This window comes from Liolophura sinensis, chromosome 13 (assembly GCF_032854445.1).
Source record: "Liolophura sinensis isolate JHLJ2023 chromosome 13, CUHK_Ljap_v2, whole genome shotgun sequence".
In the NCBI taxonomy this organism is placed as follows: domain Eukaryota; kingdom Metazoa; phylum Mollusca; class Polyplacophora; order Chitonida; family Chitonidae; genus Liolophura; species Liolophura sinensis.
Window position 1 is genome coordinate 17,213,618 of NC_088307.1, and position 11,483 is coordinate 17,225,100.

The window sequence follows — 11,483 nt, forward strand, 5'->3', positions numbered from 1 at the left end:
AGGTTATACCCCCAGCGTCAAGGTGAGACGGGTGTCAACATAATGGGAGAGTGTTTCGTCTCTGTCCTTTTTTCTATTCAATGTAGAATACCACGTGTTACACCTATTCTCTCACTACTATTTTAATGTTTAACTCTCCAACAGTATATACGTGTATGACTGATGGATTTGTAAATACTGCATGGTTTAAAAAACCGTTCTTGTCTCAGTACCCACTGATGTTTTAACTGTCCTTGCCTCAATACTCAGTAACGTTTTTACTGTCCTGACGATTATAAAGCGTGACGACTTGTATAACCTGAGTGCGCCTTCGATTGGTGTACGGCAAAACAGAGTTTGTACTGTGAACTGGTGGATCAAATTTGTGGCATTCTGACCACGAACATTTTAGATATCTCGAGGCCTGGTTATGTGAGTGGGACAGAAATTGAATAATCTACTCTCAGACTTCCTCAGATTATATGTAAGCTTCAATCGATTCAGATTTACTTTCCTGCATAATTAATCATAGACCGAGTCACTCAGTGTATGCTCATGTGTTATGTGCACAACTGCCGTCAACTTCTAAATTTAGCTTGCCACTGTTTACATATGCTGAGTTCAGGGCCTACTGTCTACCTCTGCCTTAGAATGTTCCAGAATACCCTCAGTTCGGGGCCTGTTTGTTTACAAGTGTTCAAGAATTTTCTTATTCTAGACAATTCCACCAGTCTAGGGGGAGAAAGGAGAATTATTGAGAGTTCGGATGCTTTCGCTGTGTGTTACTTTAGTAGGCCTTTTGTGCTGAATTTTGGTGTCTTTATAGCCTCTGGCTTTGTTATATCCTATCTCCACCGAGCACTTGTTCAGTCTGAACTTGTATATTTAAATTGTGCTCTTGTGTACATAGTGCTTATTAGTACAGGGACCCTGTCTGTGGAATTTTGTGTATATTTCGTCAAACACTCAGTTATACTGTGGACTTTCCCTCTTATTTGTGCATTTATGCCTGCATGGTTTTCCGCATTGTGGAAAATATGCGTCCGTTTGGGCTTGACACCGTTGTACATGTAAGTACTTTAGTATTTGTATAGATACTGCTATCCTTTCTTGTCAAACTTAAGTACTTTAGTATTTGTAAAAGTCTTGTTATCTGTTCTTGTTAAAGCTAATAAATTGTTGTAAAATAAAGTCTGCTGGTTTTGGTTACTTTTTTGTGCGGCTAAACTGTCGTGTATTTCGAACAAGCCATCTTTTTATAATACAGACAGTTTGGGTCGTAACAAATTGGGGGCTTGTCCGGGAAGTGAATTTGAATTTGAATTGAAAGGATTTTGTGTAAGTTGTGTCATTTTTCTAGTCTTTGACTTTGTAGTAAATTTTTCCAGAAGAAAGGATAGCAGTATCTATACAAATACTAAAGTACTTACGGTGTCAAGTCCAAAGGGACGCATATATTTCACAATATATATATCACACAGGCATAAATGCTCAGAGGCAAATTCACAAGAGGGAAAATCCACAGTATAACTGAGTGTATGACGAAATATACACAAAATTCCACAGACAGGGTCCGTGTACTAATAGGCACTGTGTATACAAGAGCACAAATTAAACATACAAGTTCAGACTGAACAAGTGCTCGGTGGAGATAGGATATAACAAAGCCAGAGGCTATAAAGACACCAAAATTCAGCACAAAAGGCCTACTAAAGTAACACACAGCGAAAGCATCCAAAACTCTCAATAATTCTCCTTTCTCCTTTGGAATTGTCTAAAATAAGAAAATTCCTGAACACTTGATGTAAACAAACAGGCACCGCACTGAGCGCATTCTGGAATATTCTAAGGTAGAGGCAGACAGTAGGCGCCGAACTCAGCGTATGTAAACAGTGGCAAGCTAAATTTAGAAACTGACGGCAGTCGTGCACATAACACACCCACCCTTCAAGAAAAAAAAAGTTTTCCTAACTTTTTTTTACTTACAATATATGTTAAACAATATATGTTAAACAATAATATATACAACATTGTAAAACCACATGTAATTAAACATTTATACACAACTTATACACGAGACAAGCAATCTGCAATAACATTATCTTTTCCTTTTACATGTTTGATTTCAAGATTGTATTCCTGCAACAATAAACTCCACCGTAACAATCTCTGATTATTTCCCTTAACTTTCTGTAGAAACACAAGTGGATTGTGATCAGTATTTACAATCACAGGTTGTCTCGAAGCTGTTACATAAACTTCAAAATGTTGCAGAGCTAAAATAACAGACAAACATTCTTTTTCAACAGTTGAATAATTTCTCTGAAACTTGTTAAGTTTACGAGAAAAGAAACAAACTGGATGATCAACACCAAGATTGTCCTCCTGAAGCAAAACAGCACCTACAGCAACATCGTGAAAAATGACATCATTTCGTGATGGTACATCCGGAAACAAATGTGAAAACTCAAAAACAAGTTCAGACAGTTGCTGTTGCTGAATGGGTTCTAGATGTTGCAGTTTAGAATCAAGTTGTTTTAAGACATCTGAATTCTGAAGCTTTGAAGAATTGAGCTTAGAATCAACCAACTGTTCGCCAATATCATCTGTATTACAGCAACTCTGGTCAATGTCAGCAGCAACAACATTAACAGAATGTACAGCAGTGTTGTCAGCGTCACTTCTGTTTACATAGGGTTTCAGCATGTTAATATGACATAACTGACTTGATTTGCGCCGATCAGGTGTTTTAACAACATAGTTAAGCTCACTCAGCTTTTTGTCAACAACATATGGACCAAAAATATCTGACATCAAAGCATTTACCAGGTACAGGTAACAATACTAAAACTTTCTGACCAGGTTGAAATGACCGAACAACAGATTTCTCATCATATCTACGTTTCATATTCTTCTGAGTACATTCAAGATTGGCTTTAGCCAATTCACATGCTCTGACAAGCTTAGTGCGAAAATCAGATACATAATCCAAAAGATTTACATTACTTGTGTCATCATTGAGAAACTGTTCCTTGTAAATTAACAAAGGTCCTCTAACAGTATGTCCAAATACTAAATCAAATGGACTGAAACCCAATGATTCTTGTACTGACTCTCGAACAGCAAACATAAGAAATGGAATACCTTCCTCCCAGTCTTTCTCTGTATCATAACAATAAGTCTTAATCATGTTCTTTAATGTTTGGTGAAATCTTTCAATTGCACCTTGACTTTCTGGATGGTAGGCAGACGACTTGTATTGTTTAATGCCTAACTGGTACATAACTTGCTGAAAAATACCAGACATAAAGTTTGAACCTTGATCAGACTGTATGGATTTGGGTAAACCAAACAGAGTAAAAAACTTTGTTAAAGCTTTGACAACAGACTTGGTGTTTATATTCCTTAAAGGAACAGCTTCGGGAAATCTGGTTGCTGTACACATAATAGTTAACACCTACTGACTCCCAGACTTCGTCTTAGGTAGAGGGCCTACACAATCAATCAATATTTTGCTGAATGGCTCTTGAAAAGCTGGTACAGGCTCTAATGGTGCCTTAGGAATAGTCTGATTAGGCTTACCCACTACCTGGCATGTATGACATGATTTACAAAACTGGGTTACATCTCCCATTAATCCTGGCCAAAAGAAGTGGTTCAGTATCCTGTAGTAGGTCTTGTTAACACCCAAGTGACCAGCTAATGGCATTTCATGTGCCATGCGTAAAATTTCAGTTCGGTATGCCTTAGGTACAACAATCTGATGTTTAACAACCCAGTCATCATCAACAGATACATCAGGTGGTCTCCATTTACGCATAAGTATATCAGGATTGACATAATAACACACAGGTTCAGATGAAATAACACAATCATCGAGAGCTCTGTCAAACAAACATGACATTTCTGGGTCTTTATTCTGTTCAGTTACAAGCTGATGTTTAGAAACATGTTATATGCCACTAGGTGTACAATGGTCTGATTCATCATTATCAATGCAGTCGCCTTGAGTAAACATTTGTGTAAGAAATGTATCTTGTAAGTCCGTTACTGTGTTTTTGCCGTTATCAGAAAGTTTGTTTGACATAGACCTCGTTACAGCACAAGAGGGATACAAATCTGGAATTTCTTTCTCAACAGGATCAACAGTTTGATTTAAACAAGGTTTATCAGTCACAATAGGATTAACCATTACTTTGTCACCAGCAAGATCATTGCCAAGTAGTAGATGAATTCCTTTAAAAGGCAAAGTAGGCCTAATGCCGACAGTAACAGGACCCGAAATAATATCTGATGACAAGTAAGCTTTGTGAAGAGGCACAGATTCAAATTCAGCAGAGCTTACACCTCTAATTAATACATTTGATCCAGAATATGACTCATCAGAAAATGGCAAAACATCTTGTAACAATAAAGACTGAGAAGCTCCAGTATCTCTTAATACCCCGATCTTTGTATCACAAGACATGTCACTTTTAAGTGAGACTTTACCGTCACAAATAAATGGCTCAAAAACCTTCATAACATTATCCTGTGAATTCTGTGTACAATCTACTGGTGGAGTCTTAACATAATCAAATGCATCAACATTGTTCACTATATCAAACTTTTTAGAAGTAACACACAAACCAGTAGGCTTGGGGCCACCCTCCTGTTCTTGCCTTCTCTTTAAAGCATAACAATTTGATGTGACATGGCCTTTTCCTACAAAAATTACATGTAACCCTGCTAAACTGTCTATCAGCAAATGTATGGTCAGACCTTCGTTGAGTAGTGTTCCAATTAACAGGTCTTCTTTGATCACCTGATTTGTCAAAATTTTGAGCCTGTTTCGGTGGGCCTGAATTTGAGTTAAATGAACCGCTGGAAAAGGGTTGAGGCTTTCTAAATGTAGACGGCTTTTTCTGAAATGAGATCTTATGTGTAACCGTGTATGTATCGGCCATAGTGGCTGCTGCTTCTAATGTATCAGCCTCTTTGTCCTCAATGAAAGTTCTGACATCATCATTAATAAACCTTTTAAAGTCTTCAATCAGAATGATCTGTTTCAACTTTTCATAATCATTACCTACGCTTTTAGCATAACACCACCGCTCAAACAATTGTTCCTTCTGTCTAGCAAATTCAATGTAAGTCTGATCTCTTTTCTCAAAATTTCTAAATTTCTGCCGATAGGCCTCTGGCACAAGCTCATATCTTTTTAAGATAACATCTTTCACAAAATCATAATCTGCAGCCTGTTCTGTTGATAACTCTGTGTATATATCCATAGCTTTGCCAGTTAACACACTCTGTAAAAGGGTAGTCCAAAACCTTTTAGGCCACTCTAAATTCTGAGCAGTCTTCTCAAACTGTAGAAAATATTTATCTACATCAGTTTCACGAAATTGTGGCACCAATCTTATGTTTCTAGCGACGTCAAATTTTGGAGGCATATCAGAAAAACTTAAGCCAGACCTATCTCCTTCTAGTTTACTAGCTTCAATTTCGCTTTGAAGTCTCAATTTCTCCAATTCGAACACTCTTTCATTTTCCCTTTCTCTAAACAACCTTTCTTTTTCATTTTCTTTTTCTTTAAATAATCTTTCATCTTCCTTTTCTTTAAACAGTCTTTCTTTTTCATTTTCTTTCTCTTTAAACAATCTTTCATTTTCCTTTTTCCTTCAGTTCTAACTCCTTCAGTTTTATTACGGTGGAATCATCGCCCTCAGGCCTGTACGCATCTAATGCACTTTCATCAAACTCCTGTAATTCTACCAAACACTTAGCAATACTAAACTGCATATCTTTCTTGCGTAAGGATCTTTTGATATTAAGATTCAGGTACTTGCTTAAAGCATACAAATCATTCTTATTTAGCACATCAAAAATGTCCTGATCTGGCTCTTCCATAAACTCGTCGGGTTTAAAATCCGACATGATGAATAAAATCTGCTGGAAAAATTTACTACAAAGTCAAAGACTAGAAAAATGACACAACTTACACAAAATCCTTTCAATTCAAATTCAAATTCACTTCCCGGACAAGCCCCCAATTTGTTACGACCCAAACTGTCTGTATTATAAAGAGATGGCTTGTTCGAAATACACGACAGTTTAGCCGCACAAAAAAGTAACCAAAACCAGCAGACATTATTTTACAACAATTTATTAGCTTTAACAAGAACAGATAACAAGACTTTTACAAATACTAAAGTACTTAAGTTTGACAAGAAAGGATAGCAGTATCTATACAAATACTAAAGTACTTACATGTACAACGGTGTCAAGCCCAAACCGACGCATATATTCCACAATATATATATCACACAGGCATAAATTCTCAGAGGCAAATTCACAAAAGGGAAAATCCACAGTATAACTGAGTGTATGACAAAATATACACAAAATTCCACAGACAGGGTCCGTGTACTTATAGGCACTGTGTATACAAGAGTACAAATTAAACATACAAGTTCAGACTGAACAAGTGCTCGGTGGAGATAGGATATAACAACGCCAGAGGCTATAAAGACACCAAAATTCAGCACTAAAGGCCTACTAAAGTAACACACAGCGAAAGCATCCAAAACTCTCAGTAATTCTCCTTTCTCCGTTCTCCGTTCTCTCCCGTCTTATATAGCCTGGTGGAATTGTCTAGAATAAGAAAATTCCTGATCACTTGATGTAAACAAACACACCCCGAACTGAGCGCATTCTGGAATATTCTAAGGTAGAGGCAGACAGCAGGCGCTGAACTCAGCGTATGTAAACAGTGGCAAACTAAATTTAGAAACTGACGGCAGTCGTGCACATAACAACATGTATATCCGTATTATGTAATACATTGTTTAATATTATATAACATTTGCACCGCTTATTTACAAGTATATAAATGTCTTTAATATTTAATAATAATATTCGACAAACCGTAAATTATATAATATTCGATAATCGTACTTATGAATCAGTACGTACATGTAATACAATTTACCTAAATGTCTTACGCTGGGACACCTGTTACTTACCTGTAATAAGAAATACGAAGCCAGTCAGTCAATTATCGAGCACACAAGTGGAAGTGAAGTCCTACCACTCTGTGCCCGACTTTATAGCTGACCGACGTGGCAACGTATTCACAGAACAGGCAAGAACAAGTGTCTCCACGGACGACCGTAACCTTGTACAGGCGCCCTAGAGAGCGGCCCTTTCTATACATGTACGCTCCCGCTAATCGGGTTAATCCTCTACCCCGAGTCATTCATAATGACTCGGTAGCAGATGGCTATCCCGACCACAGGAGCGCGTACATACAATCTTTAAACATGTAGGTAAATATACGGTATATTCTATATAAGTAAATAGGTGTATCATATTGATTTACATACACACCAAATGATAAATTTCATTATTAATTTAATACAGTGGTATGCCCTATGACGTAAGTAAGTAATACATGGAGTAATGTGTGAATATAATATAACTTAAATAACATACAGTGAAATGGTGTGTGCATGCTGTGACTTGCATGTACACACCTTATCTTATACAATTCTATCGGTCTGAATAAGGGCTAATACATATATCAAATAATACAAACAATACTGTCAATATAATATAACAAATAAATAATGTGATTATACATGTAATGAATCATATAAACAACATGGTCAATATATAAATAATCGTGATTATGTAACCTATAACATTTCCTCCTTGGTAAAAAAAATGTTTGGTCCTCCAAACTCAATATGTCTAGTATTAGGACACTACTCAGTATATGTTTACAGTAATTCTGATGTTAGATTTCCATGGTTCATGAAAGGTGCAGATGGCACATTAGGATATATCTCATTTTGAGATTTATCCAGGGCTTGGGAAAACCCGTTATGGGTTAATATTATATTTGCAAAAAATGTATTGTTCAAAATTTTCCGAATTTTACCTGCTTTCAAAATATTGATTTCAATATGGGCAGGAATTTTAAAATTTGTTTTTGTCGATTTATTGATAACACTCCAATTCTGCCAGTTAACACGTAATTGAGGGCGAAGCGAACCAATTACATGCATGTTCATTATAGAAGTTGGAGGTGAAATGTTCCAGTATTCAGGACAAAAATGAAGGCTTATGAGATTGACAGTCTCGCAATGATCAGCAGAGCATAGCTGAAGGCTAAGCACAGTCTTCTTAGATTTTGACAATAGTAGTGACATATAAAGATACCAAGTGCAACGATAATAACGGTAATGATTTGGTATACAACAAAGTTTAATATATCACAATCAGGGAACACATTCTGTGACGGGCTTTCAGCTTCTGTCCAATCAAATGACGGTAAATCACTTGATGCGAATGCTTTGGCAGCTTTTGGGTCTTGTATCGGTATAAAAGCAGCAGCCAAAGCACGCAGTTTAAATATTGTCCCTATGAGAGCTATGCTCGAAACAGAGGCTATGGTTAACGCGATATGTGTCAAGACTGCATTGAATCCAAAATAGTTGTTCAAGGCAATCTCGCCTGCCATTAAAGGTTCGGACAATGACTTGAAGATTATTTTATCCTTTTTTGTTAGAGTTTTGGAGAACGAATTCTGAAAGAAAGTTATTTTAGGAGAATTGGTTTCAATAGCCCTAGGATACAGGGTATCACCTCTTATTGACGTGTGGTTTACGGGTGCTAGAAAGTTTTGAATGAGTGCTAAATTCACTGGATGTAAGACTGTAATTTCCGATGACGAGTTGTCACAGGCTTTTAAACGAGGAGCTATATATATTTCTTGTAAGTCAATTGAACAGTCACAGGGTACTGTCATGACACAAAAGAAACATCCTTTTATCATTTTCGGCCCTTCATTACAGTCAAGTGCGACAAGTTTATTGTCGTACACGATCATTGAAGTTGGTGAGACAGGAATTATATGAGGCCTGATGACATCCATAACGAACCTGAAGTCACAAAGTTCGTGTACTTTTTGGCTTTATCGTTGTCAAACAGGGCAGTGATACAAGAACGTGATGTGGAGGATTTCAATTGGGGTATAAAGTGACAGTGAACTGACTGAGAAAAGCGACAGGGAGTAAGATCAGAGGACCGAAACTCATTGTAATGTTTCTTATCTTGAGAAATTGCAGAATACTGAGGAAGATCTAATAATTGTGTTGCGTGTTGACTTGAACTGTTGATGGCTACAGGAAAGGATTGAACATGATAGAGAGTCATTGGTGACATGAGAGACGTTAAAGGATAGCGGACTGTGATATACAAAGAGGAGTGGTGACGCGTATACACGTAACTGTTTTCTTTGTATGGATGTGTAGAATCTGTGTGAACTAATGTGTACTTTGGGGTGCTTAATTCGTAAAAGACGCGTTATGTCTCTTACTGTTTTTGAAATAACGGTAGGTTTTAAAAGTGAGGGAGATAATTTACCTTCGACAAGGCTATGTACTCCCTCTTTTAGTGTAAATAGTTCATTTTCAACATCTATGATTTTACTGATTTGATCAGTTAAAACTGCAGACATGGCGTTGTATGCTTCTGCCCATGACTGCTGAGATTTAATTAATTGTGCGGCCACAAGATTTATGGAAGCATGATTTGATGTCATGCCGTTCACGACATTATCTATGCGTGAATTTGCAGTGGCCATAAATGATGTCAGATGACGTTCTTGTTGTGTAATAGAGTGAGCAATTTTATTGTTTCTTTTTGAGATGGCTGTGATGTGCCTTGCTAAAATTTTAACATCATCTATAGTTGCCGTACCAAAAAGAGACTTAGAAAATTGCCCAATAAAAGGCAAGAGACTCCGCGTAGATCTTTGGCTAGGTGGTCCAAGTTCAATGCTTTGGTGAGGTATCAATTTATTTATGTGATGAATACTTGCATTTATTTGTTCTGCCACCCTGTCTCGTAAGGAATTCATGTGACCAAGCATATTTCTAAGCAATGGGCATCCCTTATCGTTTGAATGACATATCTGCAAACTTGGCATTTTGACTGGGTGTGGCAGATTTATCTGGTAAGTGTGATACCAATAATCTGGAGAAAAATGGATTGTTCCCTTACTTTGGAACACAACGCCATAATTTATCCTCTGTGCGACGGATGGTTCAGCCGCTGCTAACGTACCGAAAAGGGACATCAACGTTGCAAGACACACTAGACTCATCCAGGTTATTCTTCCACTTCCTACAAGAAACAAAATTCGAGTGAGTTTCCGATGTGAAGGGTAACGTTAAGCCCTTCTAGCACTATATTTAAATGGATAGTCACAAGAACGAAACGAAAGTGAAGTAGGGAAGAATAACCGAATTGTTCTAGTGTCGTTTGAACGAACCGTACCGCGATAATTAGGAATAAATTTTATGGTTGTGTTATCTATTTTGTTCAGTATCGACGTTTACGACGTCTTCGTCTTTGGGTTTGCTTTGTATGGAATTGCCTTTTAACGTCATCCGAAATATTTTCAGAAGGTTCCCATGTTGCTTCTTTGATGGGATATCCTTTCCAATGAACGAGATACTGTTTCTTACCTTTATTCTTTCTGCTGCTTAGTAGTTTTTCTACTGGATAGGATATGTCATCAGATCCTTCATTGCTTGTAGCGTCTGTACTTACCTTTTTAGCCATAGCTTCGCTTGGTTGGTTTTTAGGCCTTGCAACTATGTTTTCCAGACTTTTGTCTGGGTCAAGGTAAGCCTTTAGTCGATTTGCATGGACAGGAGCTTTGAGTTCCACAATGTCGGTGCATCTCCGCAATCTATACGTGTTGGACGAACCCACCCATGTCACATAGTAAGGACCATCATGCTTCTTATGTAGTTTGCTTGATAACCCTTTTGGTACTTTTGGCGTGAACAGCATTACCAAATCGTTTAATTTGAATATTGGAACAGCTGTGTTCTCGTCATATTTTTCCTTGCTTTTTGCCTTTTTATTTGCATCGTTGTCTTGTGCAATTTTGGTTGCAATTTTCAAGTTATGCATGACGTTTTCAATGTGCGTTTTGGCATCATTTCCAAGCGTCTTCTCAGGGAGCAAGGAAACGTCAATGGGTAAATTCATTTCCTTCGAAAACAAAATATAGAATGGCGAGTACTCGGTTGGTTGGGTACATGGGCTCATTCGAAAAGCCATCATTATGCTTGGAATGAGCTCTGGCCAGTTCTGTTGATCTGCTTCACAGTACGTTCTGAGACATTGCTTTATTGTGCTGTTTGTTCTCTCACAAACACTGTTTCATTGGGGATGATAACTGCTAGTATGGTGCCTTGTTACTTGGAAGAGTCCACAGATTGCGTTGACAAGATTACTCATGAAATTCTTACCTCTGTCTGAAACGAGAGTGCGTGGGGCGCCGTATCGAGTGAAAATTTCATTGTAAAGGACGTTTGCAATTTCGCTTGCTTGTTGCGTTTTTAATGGAAATGCTTCCGTCCATCGTGAGAAACTGTCTACCAGTAACAGTATGTACTGATAGCCGTCTGCTGTTTTCGTTAGTGGGCCCATGATATCCATAT